The sequence below is a fragment of the Neomonachus schauinslandi genome, chromosome 4 (genome assembly GCF_002201575.2).
Source record: "Neomonachus schauinslandi chromosome 4, ASM220157v2, whole genome shotgun sequence".
Classification (NCBI taxonomy): domain Eukaryota; kingdom Metazoa; phylum Chordata; class Mammalia; order Carnivora; family Phocidae; genus Neomonachus; species Neomonachus schauinslandi.
In genome coordinates, this window is record NC_058406.1 from 64,288,855 (window position 1) to 64,309,632 (window position 20,778).

Sequence of the window (20,778 nt, forward strand, 5' to 3'; positions counted from 1 at the left end):
ATTAACTCCAAAACATAATGATTAAAGGGTTTTAGTTCACCAATGAATAACTGAGTCTCTAGCTTTTGACTGGTGCAATATAGTTGATTTGCATTTCTACTATTATATATGATTGTGTTCATATTATGAGTTTTGCAGCTCTGATAAATTTATGGTCATGAACAGGTATTTTTTTTAGCCTTGTTTTTTGAGCCTTGTTTTAAGCCTAATTGGTGTTCACCTACTGTTTCTTTTACTCATATTTTAATCTTTCAACAAAGCATAATATCCTAAAATTATCAGGATCTAATGATACAGATATGGGTAAGCTGTGGACTTGTCCTTCAAGGAACTAAAGGACTAGTCTATTGATGAGAGAATTTGAAAAATAATTACAAAAGAATAAAACAACACATATTTAACAACCTTGCCTTGGAAGGATGAAGAAGATCTGACAAGGAGATGATATGTAAGCTGGATTCTGTAGCATGTGTTGGTATTGACTAGATTGGTTGGGAGGAAAAATGGACACTGCTTTGCATGGTCCCAGGGGCCCAGAGATGAAGGCCATCTGAGCAAGGGGCAGGGGGCATTCATGGCCAGGGACACACCATAAGCAAAGGCACATGTGTGTGGACACTTATAGATCAGACCATCTGAACAGTATGAGGTAACAAGGTTATCATAAAGAATTGCTGCATTTCCAGTCAAATCAAAGCAATTTCTTTTAGAAATTTCTTTTAGAATGAGGCTAGATTGAAGGTAGAGTGTCAATTCAACTTGAATTTCAACATCTTTATTGTAGGGGAGGAAAAAGTTTGCCCTAGCTCTCCTAGTGTCCCTGGCTGGATTTAAAAATTAAACTAACAAGAAGTAATAGGCAATACATATTCATACAAATTTTATTGAATTTTTACATGTTTATGGGATCCTTCCCAAGACAATGAAGACCCAAAAAAGTGACCAGAGCAGAAAGCTTTTATACCTTTTAGATAAAGAAAAATAAATTTGTGAAGAATTGACAAAAGAGAGGGGTTTGGGCTAAAGATAGTAAATGGTGAAGTAACTAGGACGATAAAGGTTAGTTCATCAAGTTTTTTTTTTGCATAGATTTCTTAGCCCTAAATTTCCTGACTCGGGTAGTAAGAATGTCTTCCTTCCGTCTGGCACAGGGAGGATGCCTTTCACATTGAAGTTTTATGACCTGTTTCAGGGAAGAGAGGTAAAGTGGGGAGGTCAGAGTGACTTTCCTGCTTCTGCCATTTTCCCAAACTCCTTCAGCTTAAGATAGCCAATATGCCAAGGTGCCATATTGGGTAGCATGTCCTAAACCCTATCAGTATACTAAAGGTCACTTGCCTTCCTGTCCACTGGCTCTTGTGCACATGCAAGTGGTCACTATGTTTGTAGCAGTTAGCACCTTTCAGATCTTAAAAAATCAACTCCTGCAAAAACATCAATTTTCTACTGAAGATTAACTCAGACTTCTGAAGGGGCAATGGGGTCATTGTGGTGGATTTAAATTCATCACAACAAAGCAAATCATTTTTAGTCATTCTTTTCCAAACTCCTTGCTTTGTCAAGTCAACGAATGGGAAGAATGATGGGGTAAGGATGGCAGTAGAGAGTATCCACAGTCCCCTTCCCTTACTGATCACACACAGAAACTCCTGGCTTTGTTATTTTTTATTTCAGTGCTTTCCTTTGGAAATTGCATAGCTATTCAGCTTTATCCAGCTCCTGAGATTTTAAATTTAGCTACTCAATCCTCTACATAGTAGTTAATGAAGCACATTGTTTGGCCAGTTGTCTGGACCCCCACTCCTAGGAAGCAGTTTACCACTTTTTATTGCATGATCATTCTTTTGGAGGCACACCCCAAAACAATATATTTATACATTTATTTCAAAAATTTAATGTTGAATAAAATTTGGTGGATAAGATTTTGCCCGTCTTATTATTTATTGCTTGTATCTCAAGGACCTACTTGTGTCCCTCTCACTGTTACTCACATAGATCTAAAAGGTCCCCTAGTTAGGAACTACTACTGTGAGCAAAATTACTATGAGCACTTACTTCTCTACTCAGTTAATTAAGTTACCAGTTTAATTTAGGTATTTCTGTGTGGCAAACATATCTCAAGTTGAATATCACCTTAGAGAAGAAGTCTGTATAGTCCTTGATATAAAGTCCATGGTACATGTGTATGAGACGTGTGTGTCTGTGTGTGTGATAATAGAGCTTATTTAAATAACGGAATGGAAGTAAAAGTGTGAGGCCTGGGATATGATGTGGTACGGTCTTAAACAGGTCTTAGAGAAGAACCCAGTGGGAAGAGAAGTGAGGAGCAAATTAAATTCCCAATGGAAACCTCTCCCATGTTCACTGATGTTCCCCTTCCCTAGGATACTCAAGATTATAAGCCTCTTGAAGGCATTTACTCTAGCTTGTTTGCCACCATGTTCTTTGTATTCCTAGTACCTCAACTTAGTGCCTAGTAGGTGGGGCCACTTAATATTTGTTTATGGAGTGAAGGAAATATGGTTGAGGTGGGAAAGACAGGTGGTTAAAAGTGCCGGACTCCTAGAAGTGGAACAGAGATGGGGAGAGGTGAAGTCACAAGTGCCTTCCGCGGAGGTGAGATGTGGAGACAGTGGGGGTGTAGGCAGGGCAAACGGTGCCCTCGGTGGACAAGAGGGAGTTTTCCTTACTCATCAGTATTCTGCTGAGATGATTCCTGCCATGCTAATTGGTTAGAAGGGATCACTCATTTGAGACAAAACCTCAAGGGAAGAGATTATCAAATTAGATCAGAATTTGCTAAAAGGAAATACAAGTGCTGTTTTTGAAAAGAAGTATAGTGGATATTCTTATCTCTTGGCAAGAAGTTGTAGTTTGACCTACCGTTATAAAATTAAACTCACCCTTTTTTTTAAGACACTGATGACACTATTGAATCTGATGAAAATTTTGTTTCATAGACACCATAAGTCCCGTTAACTGGATGCAGAAGTCAAGGGTTAAAACTATGCCTAGGCTCATACCAATAAGAAACAGATGCACAGGTCATGCTTGCTTAAGAAACTGGCTAGAATGAAGTATTACCTGGGAAGGATGATGGTGGCCTCCCCTTGTCACTGATGGTCCTCATCTTTAGTAATTTTAAGACCCCACGCACACTAAGAATATGCTGAGGAGCAGGTGGAGGTTTGCCTGTGGATGCCTTCACAAAAAGTACACATGTAATTTAAATTCCCATTTATTCATGCCTTGCCTCCACAAAAGATTTGGAAGCAGGTTAACAAACAGCTATCATAACATAATGGTAAACAGAATTAAGAAGAAAAACTTCGAAGCAAGAAGTTATAAGTAAGTTATAAGTAAGTTATAAGTAAGAATAGATTGAGGGGACTGCAACAAAGTTCGCGCCATCTATTAGGACTGAAATAGTTGTTCTATCTAACCTTAGATTTCGTTGCAAACTTCCTGGGAGCCAAAGTGAAAAGGAAAATATGACCACTATTGTAAGTCTTCTGCTAAGAAAGGACAAATTGCACCAAATACTCAAGGAAAGCAAAGCTTTTCCTAGAACTGAATTTCCAAAGAAGTTTTTCATCTGGGGCTTTGTTTAGAGGGCGTTTTGTGATGTGGTATATACTTTTAATTGTATTTCTCTGGAGTGATGGATTCTGTATGGCTGTTTCCTGTAATTACTTTCTATAAAAGCTGAGTCAATGCTAAAGTGAAATTCAGTGAAGGCATTTCTACAAGAGGCAGTAATAACATGATCTGCGTGGACAAGCTTCTATGGCCCAGAAATGAGCAAAGGATGGTCCCTAGATCAGTGATCTTTGAACCTAGAAGACTTTTGGGAAAAACAAAAACAAAAACAAAAACACAACATTTTACCCTCTTCCTCATCTTTAAGGTTAAATTTGGATTTTCCATCTTAAGTTTAAATTGTTACAAAGTTTGTAATTTATGGTACACTGTGAATGCTGATATTTAAAAAATATCTCTTACATTATCCTTTCATGTGTATTCACTGGAATCTAACCAACACAATATGAAACACATCATCACCCACATATACAAACAATATAAGTTCTTTTTGACAGTTATAAGTTGTACATCATTTATCCTTGAACTTTTAATTCTATTCTATTTCTCCCACAGGATTTAATCCTCATGCAAAAAAAATTTTTTTTTTAAGATTTTATTTATTTATTTGACAGAGAGATAGAGAGCACAAATAGGATACTCAAATAATCTTGAGTATCCTAGGGAAGGGGAACATCAGTGAACATGGGAGAGGCAGAGAGGCAGGCAAAGGGGGAGGGAGAAGCAGGCTCTCCGCCGAGCAGGGAGCCCGATGTGGGACTCGATCCCAGGACCCTGGGATCATGACCTGAGCCGAAGGCAGACGCTTAACCGACTGAGCCACCCAGGTGCCCCTCAAAATTTTTATCTGCAACTTTCTAATGACCACTCAAACATATTTCTATGCAACAAATAAATAAAATAAAATAAAATAAAATAGTTTTATTTTTTTAAATTCCTTTGACTGTAAGCTTTAAATGTTGAAATTTCTACTGAATTGAGGTTATATAATAATTATTAATGGATAAGGGGTCAAAAACATACAGATATAGGTTCAAATTTTGATGAGTAATTGTTAAGCATAAAGAGTAAAATACATCTCAGTGGGATTATTGTAAGATGAGGAAAGGATATCCTGTTCTTTTCTAAAATGACAATTGTGAAAGGGGAGGCAGGAATGAAAAACTTGGGCCAGAAGCATTCTCTTAGGAAGATCAATTTTAGGAAGTAACATTATATATAGAAATTAAAGATAAAGAAATTGAGTCCCTTAAATTTTTTATGCATATTATTCCTTGGAACATTTTTTACATATTCCAGTTTTAAAATGTCTAGATTTCAATTTTTTTTTTTTTTTTTTTTTAGAGAGAGAGAGCACAAGTGCATGTGTGCATGAGCTGGGGTTGGGAGGGGCAGAGGGAGAGGGAGAGAGAGAATCTCAAGCAGACTCAATGCCCAGTGCAGAGTCCAAAACGGAACTCCATCTCATCCACCCTGAGGCTGTGACCTGAGCCAAAACAAAGAGTCAGACACTTAACCAACTGAGCCACCCAGGTGCTCCATGGATTTCAATTTTTTTTTTTTTTTATCATGGTGCACTTACATGGGGCAAGACTCTGTGGCCCACATAACTTGCTTGTCCTAGGGGCCCAGGGGATTCTATATCGGAGCACATGTGTAGGCACACTAAGAACTTAGATTGCCAACTAAAATTCTGAAATAATAATGCTCAGTAAGTTTTAATGATATGCTTCATTTGGTTTATAAATACCAAACTTAGAAACTGCATGGTTATTAATAAGTTCCTTTAATCATATCAAAAATAAAAGTCTTTGGAACTTTATATCTTTCACTATGAACTTGCTTTTTTAGGATTAATCTGTGGCTCTGCAGGAAGACATCATGGCCCAACAATGGACCTCAGGACAAAGTTTGAAAATTACCAACTTATTGTAATGGATGGTCTGCATGGTTTCCAAACAATCTTTATAAATGTTACCTTTTTTAAACTGAGTTAATAATAATTTGACTCAAAGGTTTGGTTTCTATGTATTTTCCTTTCTTTCTGACCCCTCCCCAGCACACTGAAGGCGTACCTCCCTAGGTCATACCAAAGAAAACAGTGACTCCAGAAAATCTTTTCTAAGTGCAAGCCAGAAAGATCCAGAGGCTTGCCTACAAAGCTGATTTTTCTGTTCTCAAAGACCATATAAAACTTGGGTTTGCACAGACTCTGAAACCAGGAGTTTTGGATTCTAATCCTCCCTCTACCACTTACTAACTCTGTGTGATCTTGACCAAGTTATTTAACCTCTCTGTAACTCAGTTTTCTCATCTGTAAAATGGCACTTAAGTGAGTTGATATTTGTAAAAAAAAAGATGCATAGACCAGTGCTTAGTGCATATTGAGAGGTATATAAGGGCTTGTTTATTTAAAAAAGTATGTGTACATATAATATTCTCATAGCATTTTATACTTTACATACCATTCTCATAGTAGCTATATTATTTAAATCCTTCATTAATTTATAGTATATAAATTTCAAAAAAATATAGCTTGTTCCTTGTCCTAGACCAAAGAACTATTAACTGACAACTTTGCAACTCAAATCCACGTGTTCTAGGTCCACATGTAGAAGTTTTGTTTTATTTTTCCTAAATCTATACCTGAATTCACTTTACTCCTCGACCTATTTTGTCACTTGATTTTCTGATATTTGAACTTTGGGGGTGTCTCCCTGGGTCCTGGAATTGAGCCCCATGTTGGGTTCCCTGCTCAGCGGGGAGCCTGCTTCTCCCTCTCCCTCTGTCGCTCCCCCTGTTTGTGCTCTCTCTCTCTGTCAAATAAATAAATAAAATCTTTAAAAAAAATATTTCTTCTAAACTTTGAACTTACAGCACATTTTCAGGGACTTAAAGCAGACATACCTATGACTGAAACTTTGCTGGGCTTTTCAGCTTCCTAGTGGCTAGACACTACTCTTGACTAGGTTTTTCTGGTCCCTGGTCACATGCAGATCAGTTAAAACTGCCATTCAGGAAAGGGAAGATCACCTCAAACAGCACCAGGTGACACTTATACTTGAAGTAGAAGGCCTCTTCCACACTGATTGCATTGTCTAAGACTAAGATTTTCCCAGGTCTCTGGATAAAAACTGTGGTTAATAGAGGACAATATGAATATGCCAAAAGGTCATTTCGGCTTCAAGTTCTGCTAATACAAATCCATTATGTTCTCTCTGATTGGTCATTATTTTCTCCTATTGTTCAAACTAAACTTTCGTTATTTCTTACTGTTTCACTTTGTTAAAATAAAATTAACTAGTCCGGAAAGAGAGAAACCTTTTAGAATTTTTTCAAATTTCTTTTCTTAATTTCCACTATGTTAATCTGGAATTTGTAGGTCTGAGTATGGGGTGGGGGGGATCTATCAAAGATCTCTCCACTCTATTTGGTTGAAACTGAAATGTCTCCCAGCCATGTGTGAACTTTGGATTTGCTCAACTTGTAGGTCCCCGAGTTTTTGCCCAGTTGTGAAGTTCCAACTGAGTGCAAAGCTTCATGCATCGCTCAGAATTCAATCACAAACTTGAGATTTATTGTGCTCTTTCTCTTCCTAGCCACTTCCTTTCCAAAACTCTGCCCCACATAGTCAAGCTACCCCAATCTCAGTGAACTCTCAGGTCTGACTCCTCAATTCTTGAGCCGGTCCTCTGTTTGGGTTCCCCCTCCACTGTGCCATGCCTTTGGGCAAAGAGCTTGGGTGATGATAAGGCTCATCTTGTTTGTCTCCCTTCTCTTAGAGATCAAAGTTCTGTGTTGCCTGTTGTCTAATGTTTAAAAATTACTGTTCCATGTATGTTTCCGGTGGGAGGACAGGTCCGGTACTTCTTACTCCATCATGGTCCGTCTGTTGAATCAAATAACGAAACTTTGGCTTGTGCTTTGCATGCCTTTTTTCAAAAATTATTTTTCTACCAACCTTTTTTTATTATACTTTAAAAGTATATCAGACTGTGAGAGAAGGAAATAAAAAAAAGCTGCTTTTTTTTTTTTTAAAGATTTTTTTTATTTATCCATTCGACAGAGGGAGACACAGCGAGAGAGGGAACACAAGCAGGGGGAATGAGAGAGGGAGAAGCAGGCTTCCCGCGGAGCAGGGAGCCCGATGTGGGGCTCGATCCCAGGACCCCGGGATCATGACCTGAGCCGAAGGCAGACGCTTTAACGACTGAGCCACCCAGTCGCCCCCCAAAAAAGCTGCTTTTAACCACAACATTTTAAACTTTCATGTGCCTACAACTCACCTGGGGATCTTGTTAAAATTCAGATTCGGATTTAGCAGGTGTGGGGGCTGAGGCTGTAACAGTTTTCCAGGTGATGCCCATCCTGCTAGTCCACGGATCACATTTTGGGTTGCAATGCTCTGTGTCATAGGAGGATCAACTTTCAGACTCAGACACATCATGGATATTGATAAACAGTGAGTTAGATTTACTGAAGGAGCAAAACCAATGAAGAAACGTCAAGACAGCCCAGGTAAGGAAAAGGACATTTGTTCTTTTCTTCTTCCTTTTCTCTACCCAACCCTGGAGCAGCTGGTATTAAAGGGAGGAACTGAGAAGAGATTACTCAAAGAAGGAATCAGGGTCCCAGCTCAAGGCTATACTCTGGCAAATGGCTGGCAGCACATGAAACCCTAATAGAGTTTGAGCTTTTAAATGCTGAAAGTGATAGAATTGGCCCAAGATAACATCAAAGTACAGGCGAAATATACAGAACATAACTGAAAGCAACGATTAGAGAAAAAAGTTATTTCGGGGCGCCTGGGTGGCTCAGTTGGTTAAGCGACTGCCTTCGGCTCAGGTCATGATCCTGGAGCCCCGGGATCGAGTCCCGCATCGGGCTCCCTGCTTGGCGGGGGAGTCTGCTTCTCCCTCTGACCCTCTTCCGTCTCGTGCTCTCTCTCATTCTCTCTCTCTCAAATAAATAAATAAAATCTTTAAAAAAAAAAGTTATTTCATATTTATGCTTCTCAATATTAAGACGACTTGACAAAGTGGTTATGTATATACAACACTTGCCTGGAGAAAAATTTTCAACTGCATTTCAGAGTTTATATAAAAATGAAATAACATCATGCATAAAATTATTTTAAAATGTTACCATAGAACTGTGCTTGTATAATCAAATATTTAAAACATCCTCTTTATCCAGAGCAAAACACACACACACACACACACATATACACACGCCAATTTTTATAATAGAGCCAAGTCACTACTTTTATGAGTGGCATCTCTGGCCATCAACTCCAATTGGTCTCTTTATTTCTAATGTGTTTACTTTTTTTGAATGCAAACTTGTTCAGCTTGAAAGTGATTGGGAGATGCAGTGAAATCTAGGTAATAGAAGATATACAATGCAAGGCTGATTAACTCTAAAGAGAAAAGTTATTTTGTGATACTGAATAGGCAGTAGGATTGGATGATTTTGTAGATGCATAAATTGAATTACAATTATTGCCAAAGGCAAGCAGCACCATTAGAAAGCACATCAAAACAGCAACCAAACCAGACACACTGCCAGTGTTTTTAATGGGTGTCTCAATTGCCCGTGGAGTCGCTGTTGAGAAAGTTCAGAATAAGAGTTGAGACTTTTTTCTGCTGTGCTGCAGACAAGGGAACTATTAAGATGTACAATCCATTGGCCTAGAAAACAATGCATGTTTTTGGAGTTGAAGTGAACCAGCTCCCGAAAACTTGTGAACAAGCATGTGTATACATACGTGCGCACACACACATGCAGGGAACTTAAGCTGTGGCTATCTTTTTGATATTCAAGATGAAATATTTGTCCATCAGCCTTCATCCAGAAAGCTGTATTCCCTAAAAACTCCCCAGAGAGAATATGGCTTCTCTTTCACAATTCTGAAATTGGAAGTTCTTTGTCAACTTTCCTCCAGGAAAAAGAAAAAACGAGAACTAAAATTTTGTTAGGATGAATGAATCTACTTCTCTTGAGCTTGACTTCAATTCTCCTTTTTCTCAGTGAGGCTTTTTCTGGCTGCCTCGGCATAAAATGGTCTGTTTCATCATCATTTTAACTCATTAGCTTCTTTTATTTTTTTTAAGATTTTATTTATTTATTTGACAGAGAGAGACACAGCAAGAGAGGGAACACAAGAGGGAAGAGTGGGGGAGGGAGAAGCAGGCTTCCCACTGAGCAGGGGGACGTGGGGCTCGGCTCAATCCCAGGGCCCTGGGATCATGACCTGAGCCGAAGGCAGACACTTAACGACCGAGACACCCAGGCGCCTTAACTCATTAGCTTCTTATCTATGTCACTTATTTGTCATTTAAACACCGCTTTGCATCAATAATTAGTTTTCCTTGTGTTATGTTCTCATAAAGCTCTTCCAGGGTAAGGAATTTTGGGGTATTTCACAGTACTTTCCATGGTGCCCAACACCCAGTAAATATTTAATAATAATGGCTACCATTCATTGAGTTTTAAGTACCTGCTAGATACTGCTATATTATTCACATTTTCCAATTAATTTTTATGCTACCTCTGCGAGGTGGCTATTTTTTCCATTTTTTCTAAATGATGAAACTGAGACTCAGAGAGGTTAAATGACTTGCTAAACCCATGCATTGGGTTAGAGTTTAGGTCTGACTCCTAAGTGTTCATTCCTGTGATATCCGGCCTGCCTGGTATCCACTGTATGTGTTAACTGACAGGTCAGGAGATCAGATTCGAGGACCAGCTATGCCTCTGAATAGCTCACTGATTTTGCATTAGCCAGGTTATTTCACCAGCCTCAGTTTCTCTTGCTGTACAACAAAACTAAATCCATAGAGCCTACATATATGTTTAGAGGAGAACTAACATGTATTTAGTACCTATTCTATGCTACAAAGTATACTAATCACCTTCTTACGTATATTCATCTCACTAAATCCTCCCAATGTCCCTAAAAAAGATATATTAATATATCTATTTTATAGCTGATGAAGGTGAGAATCAAGGAAGTTTAGTAAATTACCTAAAAATATTCAGCCTGAAAATGAGATAGTAGTATCATTGTCTTTCAACTTCACCATGCCAACAACTTGAGGAAAGCTGCTGTTGAGTTATTTTTGTTGTAGACACTCAATTTTCTATTTTGGGAGGAAAGATGAACATCATTAATCCCCTTTATTCCTCTCTTGGCCTCAGATTAGTCTCACTTTAAAAAATACCCTCCCTATCAGAAATGTATAGTTCAAGGTAGTGCCAAAGTGGTTGTAATAAAAAAGATGCAAAGTTATCAATGTATCCATCTCTAGATACAATGGCAATTTTTATCACCTTTGAGATTCAGAAAGTGTAGGCAATATTTCAAATATCTACTTATGGCAAATATTATATAGAATGTCTTTGAAACCATTAAAATTTTCCAGTTTTCCAGTTTACAACTAACATTTGTAGTTATCTTTAACATGTTAAAATAATTAGTATGGCCTCCTCAGGGCATGTAGTAAAGCATCCGCTTGTTCTTTAGATCCAACTTTTTTTTAACCACAGGTTTCTAAAAAAAAAAATAGCAAGTAATTATTTAGGGATGGATTTGGGTATTATTATTGTTAGTTTATTTTACTCACCCCAATCTGGCATCTGACCTGCTTTCTCCTTTCCCTCCCCCCCCCAATTTCATTATGAGGTATTACGTTTGAATTCAGAGAGGTGAGCTGCATTTATGCTGCTGTGAAAATAGTGTAGACTCAGAAAAGCAATTTCCTGTTTAGGCGGAAAGAATGAACAAGCCCATAACTATTTCTCCCAGGATGTGTCCCAGTGCAATTTTCACCTTGAGTGAAACCTTCAAGCCAAAATCTACAAATAGTGCCAGAAACTTTTTGGCTTAATATTATACAGCAGTTAAGACTACTATTATTTTTTCTCTTTCACCAAGTGAGTTTACAAATTAGGTCATTACCAGGAAGTTTTATTGTTTGCCTTCAGGTGAAAATGTTTTATTAGGCATTAAGGCAGTTCTACAAAAGAGCCCTCTTAAAAAATACGTACAAAGGAGTTCTCTCTATCCCATGAAGGCCATCCCAACTGCTAATCTCACTTCACTGGAAAGGCCTTCCGTACAATTGATAAATAGAGAATGTGCTTATTTCAGTTTCTTCCCAAGTCCTAACAGCAGATTTCTCCTCAAGGTGATAGTAAACATACAAAGTGAAGAACTAAAGCAAAACCAGCTTTTACCCTGTGTCATCGAAATGACTTCTTTATTTTGCCAATGAGTTTAGAGCCCAAGAGTTAATTCAGATCCACATGGTAGTGTAGTTGGGATAAACTGAAGCATATGCAATTCTTTTTTTTTTTTAAAGATTTTATTTATTTATTTATTTGAGAGAGAGAATGAGAGAGAGAGCACATGAGAGGGGGGAGGGTCAGAGGGAGAAGCAGACTCCCCGCCGAGCAGGGAGCCCGATGCGGGACTCGATCCAGGGACTCCAGGATCATGACCTGAGCCGAAGGCAGTCGCTTAACCAATTGAGCCACCCAGGTGCCCGAAGCATATGCAATTCTTAAGAACTGCTGAGACCCTTACTGAACAAGAGCCTGAGTTCTTCTGAAAAGATCTTGAGACAATGTCTATAAAACCTGGAACTGAAAATGCTCCCGTCACGCGTTAAATCTGGAAAAATGCTACAAGTGCAAGTTTTTTACAGGCTACCCATCCCATGCCTGCTTGACTCAAGCCTAGCTTTAAACACTATTTTGGCCATAATTTATTTGTTGTGAAATCCGTTCACAGTGAATTTTATGAAAGGTAGAGCACAGCTCTGTTCTATTCTGCTGTTTCCAGGTGGATGTCTTAGACCCTACTGGAACAGGTCTGCCCTAATTGGCCTCCTACAGGTCTGTAACACCCTACCTGTACATTAAGGTAGGATCTGAGGATACAAAGTTGTGGATACCACTCAGTAGGTTGAATTTATAATCTTCTAGCACTCTATTCACTATCTTTGGCAGAAATGACACCTCTCTGCCGCCTGTTGTTAAAAACAATCCATTTCTTATTCATTCTTGGAAAGCATGGGATTCAGTCTTCACCAAGGGTTAAACTTCATAAACAATGTTCAAACTAAAGTTACCTGAGGGAGGGAGACATATCTTGAATTAATATAGCTGATCCTATAAAGAGGGCTCTTGGCAATTGCATTGATTTCATTTTGCTGAGAGTGATTTTGAGACATTAAAAAGTAATTGAATATTTTACTCCCTTTACACAGTCTAAAACATCTAAAAAGGACAAGGATATTTAGGAGCCGTATTATGGAAAATAATATATACTCTATAGTCCCAGTTAAATACTTTTGTGCATTTTCAGTCTGCTGGCTTTGCAGATTATACATCAACAATGAAAATATGTCTTTCTTGTTTTCTGGGGCTTTTTTTCTCTCTCTTTAGGTTTGCAAAGAGATAATAGCACCAGCAAGTAAACTCTGTGTATTGCATTCTGAGAGAATAAATTTCTAACTGTGGTCAATATATTTCCTGTTGTGTTAGGTTAATAGCTCCTTTCCATTGTTTACTCCAGAAAATGCATTTCTCCAAGGTCATTCCTGTTTCATGAAGTTATTAAAAAAACAACAAAAAAGTAAATGCGTAAATGCATAAACGCGTAAATGAGTAAAAAAGTTACCACAGGTATGGATGTCGCCACCAATGTGGCTGATACTGCTGTTGCGATTATAGCCACGCATGCTTTCTTCGCCTGAGTCCTATAAAGCCACGGTGAACAGGATTAGGTTTGTAAATTATGCAAAAAATGCAATCTTATGTTAGATGCAAATGCACACATTTCTTTTCTTTCAAATAGCCCATTTAGCCTCTCAACCATAGAACAAAGTTGAATCAGGGGCACTAAGTTCTGTATGCAAGTGAGGAAGAGGAAAATTAGTCTAGCGGAGTCTCCCGGCCTGTGGCTGCCATTATCCCAGCACACGGACAGGAAACAGCTGCTGGTGTCATTGAGTTGAATGTAATGGTTTTGGCTTGAAGCTGTGGCTGCGAAGAAGAAACCCCCCCTTATTTAAAAGAAACAAAAATTGTAAGAAATCTTATTAAATTTTATCTTCAATTTTATGCTTTCATTCTACCTGGGAGCAGTAATTTAAGATTGCTCCCATGGTGTTATTTAATACAGTTCCTTGAGTATAGCAAGCTGGTGTAGGACTTGAGAACATGGGGTGGATTCGAATTTGATATAAAAGATAAGTTTAATCACTTAATTGCTATGCTAATCTCCTTCCAAGTCCATAGCATCACTGGATCACTAGTGGTCTTGCATTTAGATGTATATTCCAATTTCTATACCCAGGACTGTAAACCTGAACAACCACTGCTGGTCCAATAGTTCTGGAGACTTAGGCTGTTGGAGAGAGGAGAGAAGTCTCTCTTCTCTAGTATTAGAATCAATCATGGTCACATCTTGGCAATTCTTGGTCCTAACTCCCAGTGCCAGAGCTCCTTAGAGACAAAGCTATCTCAGCGCGTGCATGCGTGCGTGTGCGTGTATGCGCACACACACACACACGCATATGCACACACACACACACACAGAGTTTCTCAAGGCAAACAGGTAGCACCAGAGCAGGTGGGTCAGGGGCAATTTCCACTGTAGACATGTGAAGTGCCTGAAATCTTAGCAAAGAAGACTATCATTCATTCAACAAATATTATTGTCTTCTATATGCCCTACACTGTTCTGATACTGCAGATAAAGTGATGAAAGACAAAGTACCTGTATTCTAGTCAGAGACACAAATAATAAAGAATATAACTTCAGGTAGAGGCAAATCCTACCTGAAAAGCAAAGTAAGGGGATAAGGGGTGACAACTGGTTCGGAGGCGTGGTGAAAGACAATCCTTTGATAGAGGTGATATTTGGACAGCCATGGATAAAGGAGTGAGTCATGCGAAGATCTGTGATAAGAGCAGTCCAGGCATAGGGGACAGAAGTGTAGAGGTGTGGGGGAGGAGCTAGCTTTGTGTGCTTGAGGAACAGCAGAAGCAAGCATGGCTAGAATGTGCTGAGGCAGAGTGATAGCAAGGAGAATGTGAGGAGGATATTTTAATACTCTAGGAGAAATTATGTGGCTCTGACGATGACGGTATTCATGAATGCAATAGGAAATAGTTCAAATTTAGGAAATGTTTTAAAGTGGAGTCAGAAAGTCTCATAAGGTGTGAGGAGAGAAAGAGAAATGGTTGTTCCATTAACTGAGATAAGAAAGAGTATGGATGAGTCTCTTTTTTCCCTTCCTGGAGACATCAAGTGTTCTTTCGAACATGCTAAATTTGAGTAGCTTTTTTGACATACAAATGGAGATTACAAACAAATACTGACTATTTGTGTCTGGAGTCCTGGGGGGAAAGTTGGATCTGGTGATGTAAATGTAAGAGTCATCTGCCTGTTGACAGCATGTAACTCCAAGTGACTGGATGTGATCATAGAGATAGAGGAGATAGAGAGAAGTCTGGGGCATGATACCATTGGAGGTCTAGAAGAAAGGAAGAAACGATTAAGATGTTACATTGTTAGGACTGATCATGCCGATGAACATGTCTAATCATACCGATGAGTGTTCAAATCACAGAGTGTATCAGAAAACTATTTTACCGAAAGTCTAAACTTGAGCTATCATGGACAGAGAAAAGAATTCTCTGTAGTTTCGAATTAAAGCAATTGTAGAAGAAAGCAAACTTTCCAAAGTAGATGGATTGAACGCCAAAGATCAAATGCATAATTAAAACAACCCTCAGTGTTCATCTTCCCAAAATTAAAGATTTAGACCTGAATTTTCACCATATCCCATGATTGAAAATTAATTCCCACAGAATGTTGTTTGGTACTTATTGAATACACAAAAATATTTAAGTTAAATCTTGAGAGAGCTGTATGCATTTTTTAATTCTTATTTTGAATTCAGTAATTTTTAACGAATCTTTTTGTTTTTTTTTTAGTACAAAGTAAAAAAATTCTTTTGAGCCACTGTAATAGATTGAATTCTAAATCCTATTTCTGATGTTCACAGTAGGCAAAAAGCAGTCAACTTGCTCCTTGTTCAGGATAATGTCTTAACAAGGCTTTTTCTTCTATGGGTACACTAAATTATAAATGCTCCAAGCAAATTGTCTGGGAGGCATCTCCCTTTTTCAGGGTCCTTTGATAAGGTAGCTTTAAGAACAGGAAAGGGGGCATTTGAAAAATGTAAAAGAAATTCCATGGTTACATCAGACAGAGTTATTTTCTTACCTCTGAATTTGCCCTTCATTTATCCAAGAGTTTTTACAAGGGCTGAGAAGGCTGGCCTATCTCTCTGTTCTTTAATTCTTTTCTTTATGAAATGGTGTAATCAAACAAGAATGTACATAGCATGGGGAGTGAGTGGTAAACAACCATTGCTTTGTTATCATAGTTTATAAAATTACAGAATTTCTCAAGAGATTTGCATCATTGTTTGGTGCAAAGCATTTTCCCATTAATTAAGAAACTTATTAATTTTCCCATAATTAAGAAACTGTCAGAGATTCAGAAATCTATTTAAAATTATTTCCTCAATTGTGTAAACTCAAATGAATGAGAAGGTAATATAAATTTCTTTGACCTTGAATTCATTTGAAAAATGGGTTTATTTTCTTTCTCACATAAAATTCAAACTGGGTGTTCTTGATTGGCAGGCAGCTTTCCACATTTAGGGACTCAAGCTCCTTCCATTTGTTTGGCTCACTCACTACTTTCTCAGTTTGACTGGCAACTGTTACACATTACATCCACTGACAACATAAGCCAGAACCAGCTCCACGGCACCAGTGATATGCTAAATGGGGCTGAAAACTGTGTGGTCCATTATTGACTGACCATTTTCTGGGAACATCTCTACACAATGGAGGGGAAAACTCAGTCTTTGTCCTTCAGACTTAACTGTCTCAAACATCCTTAACATATGCCAAAATGATAGTTTTTCATTCAGAACAATTTTGTTAGGTCCTTACTTTTAAGAATTTTTTAAAAATATGGAACAATCTGATGAGAACTTTTGGGTGAGAGTGTATTATTTAAAGGGATTTTTTTTCTTTAAAAGGAGTCTTTTCTTTTTTTTTTTTCTTTTGGAATATTTAGTTTTAGAGTTAGTACAGCATTGATTTCCAAATGATTTACTCATACAAATGTTCAGCAAAGGACCCAAGTCAGTTTAATCAAGAGACACAGTGTCTTGTAAATTGTGATCTAAATTGAATGGGGGAGGTGTTCTTTTCTCAGACATTTATTCTCAACTTCTACTTGAACTACTGGATTCAGGAATTTACTCCATTGAGCTTGGAACTTTTTAAGAGCCACACAATAAAATGCAATATAAGTATTCCTGTACTATAAATGCTAGTATCATTTAAGATTTAGCCTAGGAAAAGGCTCTTGTAAGCATGGGACTCAGTATGAAGGCCTGAGGAAAGAGAGAACATGGAGGGGCTGAGTAGGATGTGGGAGATGGAAGGATGATGCCACTGACAGCTGTTCTCTATTTTCTAATTGTGCTAAGTGTCAGCTCTCAGTGGGACTGTCGATTTGGAGTACAGTGAACAAATGTCAGTGGATAAAGAAAAGCTACTATTTTGTTCTCCTGAAGTGCATTTTAAGTGTCTACTATTTGCTAGATATGTTGCAAGAAATAAGAGCTTATAGTATAGTGTAATTAAGATTTAAAATAATGAAAATGTGTTGATAATATTGGCAGTTTCAGTTTCATTTAAAATATTTTGACTTCAAGGGCACCGGGGTGGTGCAGTTGGTTAAGCATCTGACGTTGGTTTTGGCTCAGGTCATGGTCTCAGGGCCCTGGTCTCCCGGTGGTGAGATCAAGCCTTGTGTCTGGCTCCGTGCTCAGCATGGAGTCTGCTTAAGACTCTCTCTTCCTCTGCCCCTTCCCATCCCGCCTGCTCTCTCTCTCTCTCTCAAATAAATCAATCTTTAAAAAATATTTTGACTTCAAGTAATATATTTTAATTTATGTATGTAATATTTTTATATTACACATTGATATATTTATATGTAGCTAGCAATAGGATGAAAGAAAGCATAGTGGTATTCCTAGACTCCAATGTAGTATCTGGTACATATCACATACTCAATCAATAATACTGGATGAATGAATAAATAAAATAAATCTGGATGAAAAATCAGGAGACTCCAGTTCTTACTATGATTCTGCCAATGACTGGCAGTGTGACATAACCAATGACTCCCTATTTCACTTTCCTAATCTATAAGATGAGATAGAAATACCCATTCTTCCAACTAAAAGTCTAGACATTTCCTTGGGTAGGAACAAAACAGCAGATATGTAAAACTTGTGAGTGTTTCAATAGCTGATAAATAGTCAAAACAGAGAAGATTCTTATTTGACTAAGATATTTCCATATTCTCTTTTAGAAATAAGATTTCCGATTGGCACATATCTTAGGGAAATGAAAATCATTTTATTTTAGAAATTTAATTATATCACCATCAGGCAAGTATACTTTGTGAAATCTTGGAACCTAGCGTCTCCTAGAAATGTAGCCTAATGGCAGTGACTTGGAGCCCTGGAAAAATCTCAAGTACATCAAATGGTATCTTTCCCCCAGTCCTTTTCTATTCATGGACAGATGCTTCCCAAGGTAAATCCTTGGTACATATTTTTTCAACCTGGATTGCCTAAGAGAACAGACTAAGAGGGAAGAGATGCACACTCACAAATTTGAGATTGAGATCAAAGAGGCATATTTTATTCAAAGTTCAACATCCACTTATTTTGAGGATAGAGGTATCTGTGTTGTGACTCATGCATGCTGTGAAAAAAATGCCAAGTGTCTTGATAACTAATGTTAGTAAGGAAAGATTCCCCAAGAGGGGGCAGAAGCTCATGAAATGCTAATCTTTGAATACAAGAGTGAGAATCAATTTTAGATCCTAATCTTTTTGGAACATTTCAAAGGACTTAATATTTTGGTAAAAAAAAAAGAAATTTATATATTCTGAGAGTAATGATAAACACTTTTCTTTATTACTATTCATCTTTGAGGTTTTCTTTTTTTCTTACTGCTTTGGCTTTCCCGTTTTGCTTTTGTCTTCATGCTGTCCCTCATCTTCCCTCTAAGCTTTCAGACTAAACATGGTATTCATTTCCTTTCAAGCTTTCAGACTAAACATTCTATTTACCTTAAAAAAATCTGGTTGTGAAGGTACTCCTTTTATGCTAAGTGTTGAAAAACCATAAACTTTAAGCCAGAAGGACGATACTTCCTTCAATAACCCCTCCTTTAACAAGTGATTTTTTTCAGAGCATTAAAAATGTCATAAAAAGACATTTTCCCTGCCATTGAATGTATGATGAGTGACATATCTTGAGAGTGAATGGAAGAGCCATTTTATAAAGTCTAAAGAACAAATACTCAGGCTTAGTTAGGGACCGCACAGTAGCAAGAGACACAGGGCAGTTCACTTGGATGACAGTGGATCAAATTAATTCTGCAAAATAACAAGGTCAAACACAGGGAACCTTCATTATAAAATGCCTTGGAGTAAAGGCTTAACAAGAAGTCAGTCTTGCATAAGTATAAAAAGCCAAACTGTTTTAGAAACTAAATTGCTGGAGATGGTTTATTTTTATGTGATATATATTTTTTAAAATTTTAGACCTTTTACTTGAATAGAAATATTGATTTGACTAATAGGGCATACATATTTGTTTCCTCTCAAGAAAATAATAACTTCAAAGGAAGTGGTGAGTAGGACTCAAAAGAAGCAATCACAGACCACAAGCATAGAATAATTTCAATAACGTTGCATTTGAGTACAAAAATCGAGTTAACAAAACCTTAGCCTCCTTCAACTTGTAATTCAAACACACAAAATAACTTGACTTCAATAGGCAAGGCAAATTCACACTTACTTGGAAATTTCTCAGGTACTTACAGAAAGCCAAAGAGAGGACTTAAAGCAAAGAAAAATGTGTCTGATTAATAATTAATAAACTATTGTTGATTCAACGAATATTGTTGAATAGAATCTTTTCAACATCTTAAATATGTCTTGATGTTAAATGCAATGTTGTTGAATAGTTTCAGAAGAAATGTTGGCTCTGTATTAAGAAATCTGCATTTAATACCTAGATAGATGGATTTAATATCTTGGTATTAGTCAGTCTTGAAGGAAACTAGCCATATCCAAATTCACATAGTGTGCGATTTGCATGTTTTGAGCCTGGGAAGTGTAGCTATAGAGAATACATATTGTTAAAAAAGTAACCATGCCACTTGCTCTTTTAAATTGCTCTGCTGAATTTTTAAAAGTTTTAAAAATGGGTCCTTGTACATAGAACAGCAACTGTTGCTCATTCTGTCTTTGCCTCTACTTCGGCAAAGGGATATTTTAAAAAGGAATACATTAGGAATACATCAAGATACATAATGCAATGGAAATGTTTTACCTTTTTTTTTTTTTAACCTTCACTACAAGCATTTTGTCTGCCCTGCTGAAGACAATGTCTCGCACAAAACCTCCATGGCCACTTATCACTGTGGCCTCATTCTTAGATCCATCAAGGCAATTGGCAAGGACCAAAAAATATGACCGCCTATCCCTTGCTGGAATAAGACAATGGTTGTGGTTGAAAATGAACACAGTTGAATGACTTGCAAGAATGTGGTATGGCTGAGCTAGTGTGGAAAAACACTGCTTTGGGCGGCTACATTTCCCTTGATCCCCTTTTTCTCTCTGTCACCCGAATTCAGGAAGCTCATTTCGGCTAATAACAATAGCGATGTGAAACACAGGCACAGAAAATTGGGATTTCAAAGATGAATGGGGGGGACTGGTTTCAGAAGTTTGAAAGATCGAAACTTTGGGTAGAATGTATTCCAAACCAATTTGAGGTTAATCAATGACCATAAAGTTGGGTGCCGAACAGTCTCTGAGAATTTTGAAGCATAAGCTGAACATACAATTGTTTTACATCACTAACAGCCAAATTCATTTTTATTTATTTATTTATTTTATTTATTTATTTTTTAAAGATTTTATTTATTTATTTGAGACAGAGAGAATGAGAGAGAGAGCATGAGGGGGGTGAGGGTCAGAGGGAGAAGCAGACT